This window comes from Ceratotherium simum, chromosome 14 (assembly GCF_057802395.1).
Source record: "Ceratotherium simum simum isolate JZ-2026a chromosome 14, ASM5780239v1, whole genome shotgun sequence".
Classification (NCBI taxonomy): Eukaryota; Metazoa; Chordata; class Mammalia; order Perissodactyla; family Rhinocerotidae; genus Ceratotherium; species Ceratotherium simum.
In genome coordinates this window covers 1,228,714-1,232,286 of record NC_141913.1, presented here as the reverse complement: position 1 = coordinate 1,232,286, position 3,573 = coordinate 1,228,714, and positions in this window count along the sequence as shown.

Sequence of the window (3,573 nt, the reverse complement as noted above, 5' to 3'; positions counted from 1 at the left end):
GAGCTAGGCCAGTGGATCCAGGTGAAATGGGTTCCTGTGTGTGTGTGTGTGTGTGTGTGTGTGTGTGTGTGTGTGTGTGTGAAAATTCAGACTCAGGACTTCTGCCTTCTCCTCAGAAGGGCTTGATGGCTGTGAAGAAGAAGGACTGACATAAAAGAAGGAGCACACTACTAGGAGCAGAAGGCTTCGTCCTGTGGGTCTCACCTCTCAAGGAGCAGGAGTGAGCAAGAACAGTGTTTCAGTATGACGAGAGAGAGAGAGACAGAGAGAGAGAGAGACTGCAGACCCAGAGGAAGGGAGTGGGCAGTTAGAGGTGCATTAGGAGTCCAGAGCAGATGAGTGCAGCTGCATGGGCAACACTGGAAGAAAAGCCACGGATCCTAGAATGGCAGGAAGTGGTGGGCTGGGCCAGGGAAGCAGCCTGTGAACAGAGAAATTGGCACCTGCAGGAACCACACCAGACAGGGGGGATAGAGGAGATGGGAGAAGCTGAGAACATACCAGAAGGATGCCAAGAGGGGCAGCTGAAGCAGCAGGACTTCAGATCAGCAGGTAACAATTCTGATCACATCACACACTCACTTGCACACTCATATGCCATACACATTCACATACATGCCATACGCATGCACGCACACACACACACACAAACTCCACCTTTGTGAACTCCTGAAAAGCCATGGGAAAGGGAAGCAATGAGTTTCTATCTTGGCAGGAAGGCAGTTACTACTATTCCAGCAAAATAATCTTACCTAGGATATAGATATAAACATGCTTAATGATTCTAGGAAATATTAGGAGGATAACAATAAAACTTTTAAAACTGGACTATGTTTGTAGGTAGGGGTTCATGACATTTCCAGTTGAGAAATTACTGTAAATGTGTCTAGACTGACAGTCACTTGCTGATAAAGCCCAGGGCATATGTAATATCTTTATATCTCTAACTGTACACACACACACATATGGTAGTAGACACTGTAGCCCCCACCCTGATCCCACCCACCTCCAAGACAGGACTGGGCACTCATTCCCCAGCTGCTGGGAGTATTGATGGCTAACAGCCCTGAGCTGAGTCCCTCTGTGGTTATTTCCCTTGGGCTGAGGACAGCCATCCACCGGAGGCTATGTCCCCTTCCTAGGCAGCCCAAATCCAATGACTTGTTGGGGGAGAGAGACAAATTCTGGCACTCTTGCCTCTATTTGCGATAACTCTGAAGAGCCATTCTAGCTAGAGAGCTCCGCATGGGATCCATTGAGGCCTATTGTTTTTGCTGCGTCACAATGCAGCTTCTCCCTCTGCCCAGTCCTCCTTCCTTCACCCCCACATTTGTTAATCCCAGAGGCTCTCCCCAATACATTTCAGGCATACAAATCTCTGTCTCAGTGTATCTTTCCCCAGGAACCTGGCCTGCAACAGTTGGTGCCAGAATTGGTCCAAGGAAGCAGGCACCAAAGCGGGATTTGGGAGTTAGAGCATGTGCTGACCAGCTGGCAGTGAGGACTCCATCACTGTTGGCAGTAGCTCCTGGCGTGGGGTAGCACTGTTACTTGCTGAGTCTTTCAGTGGGGTAAGCTCGCACAGGATATTGGTGGAAGGGATGCGGTAGCAGGTACAAGGTCCTATGCATCTGAGAGGTGGGGGGAAGTATTCATTATAAGGACAATGGAATTGGATGGCGATTGTTGGGGCAATCGCAGCTAAGTTTGAAGAAAGACAGTGACTATTGGTTTCCTATTGCTGCTGTAACACATTACCACAAACTTGGTGGCTTAAAACAACACATGTCTGCTACAGTATAGTTCTGGAGGTCAGAAGTCTGAAATGGGTCTCACTGGGCTAAAATCAAGGTATCGTCAGGGCTGCATTCTTTCTTAGGCTCTAGGGAACAATCCATTCCTTGCCTTTTCCAATTTCTAGAGGCTGCAGGCACACCTTGGCTCATGGCCCCCAGGCAGCAGTCACCACTCTGCTCCATCATCAATCTCCTCCTCCACCTCTGGCCCTCCTGCCTCCCACTCATAAGGACACTTAGCATCACCTGAGGCCTGCCCAGATGATCCAGGCTTGTCTCCCACTTCAAAATCCTCAATATCTCAATATCCGTAAAGTCTCTTTCTCACAGGTTTCAGGGGTTAGGACACGGGCATTTTTGGAGGAACAGTATTCTGCTCATCACAGTGATTAATCATCAATTAAAGCTAAATGTGAAAGCCATCATGCATCTTTGGCAGCACATAAAAAGGCTCTCGTTGCCTGCAGCTGGAGGACGTTAAAAACTGAGGATTAGGTCCAGGCACTAACTTGAAGGCTTTCAGAGCTCCAGGGCAGGTTGAATTCTCAGCCCGTCTCCTCTCTGTTAAAGGCAAGTGCTGTCCCGTTTATCTGAAGATGATGCAGAGGCCTCTGCCCTCAATGTCTAACCCCATATCTTCCCTGGCCACCAGTGATGTACCCAGAGTTAATTACAATATAACCTGACTGGGAAGTATTGTATCAGTTAAGAGAGGAAAATAATTATACCCCAAAGAAGCTGCAGGATCTAGCCTGACACTGACCATTTGGAGCCAAGAGAATATGAATGGTTCTGTGTCCTCAGGGCGCTTGATGATGAGGAGTAGCATTTATCTGGAGATGGTGCTAACAGGCTGCTAAGGTGGCACTTGAAAATTTGGAGAAAGAAATGCTCCACATTAAATGAATTAGAAATGCCAAAATTGTCACTGCAGACTATGGAAAAAGTGACCAAAAGGCTTGGAGAAGTGGGCGTTCTAGAGCAGATATACTCTGTAAGGACTGAAAACCCACCATATGGCTATGCTCCAAGGGAGGGCCCAGAGGACACTCCATACACCAAAATGATGAGGAATGAGCATCACAAAAAGGCTCAGAGGTGGCCATCCTCCGTAGGCCAGGGTGATGATAGAAGATGCTGCTACAGAACTGTTCTCCCTCAGAGCAATGGGGATGATAGGATCTTGAAATAAAAGTAGCTGGGTGGCAGTGCTTCCATGTCAGCAGAAAATGGGTACCATTATCATAAATGGCAAGGTTGTGATATGTAGAGGGCTGTGGAGGTGGTTAATAGAACGACCCCCCTCAGTGTATGAAAGAAAAAAACAACAAGAGTATGTCTTAATCTATACAACCAAAAGAAGTCAAAGATGTACGATCAAGAGACTGAAGGCAGACATGCAAATAAACAGTCACAATCCCTTGCCCAGTTTCCAGACCTGAGCCACTTTCAGACCCATAGTCCATTGATTGAAGAAAGCCTAGGTCCCCAGGAGAAAGGACCCTGCAACAACAGGCATCCACAGTAATAAGTCTCCGTGTTACTCTTCCACAAAGAGACATATGGCCATGTACTCAAGTAATTATACATGGAGAAAGGAGAATGTCAAACATGTCAAGGATTGTTGGACATAGGATCTGAGTTGACACTAAGATATGAAGACTCATCACAATCTCTCTGTTGAAGTGGAGCATAGGATAGCCAGGAGTATAAGACAAATGGAGTCCTGGCCAAGGCCAAGCTCATATTAAGTTATGTCTGTAGACCTAACCAATGG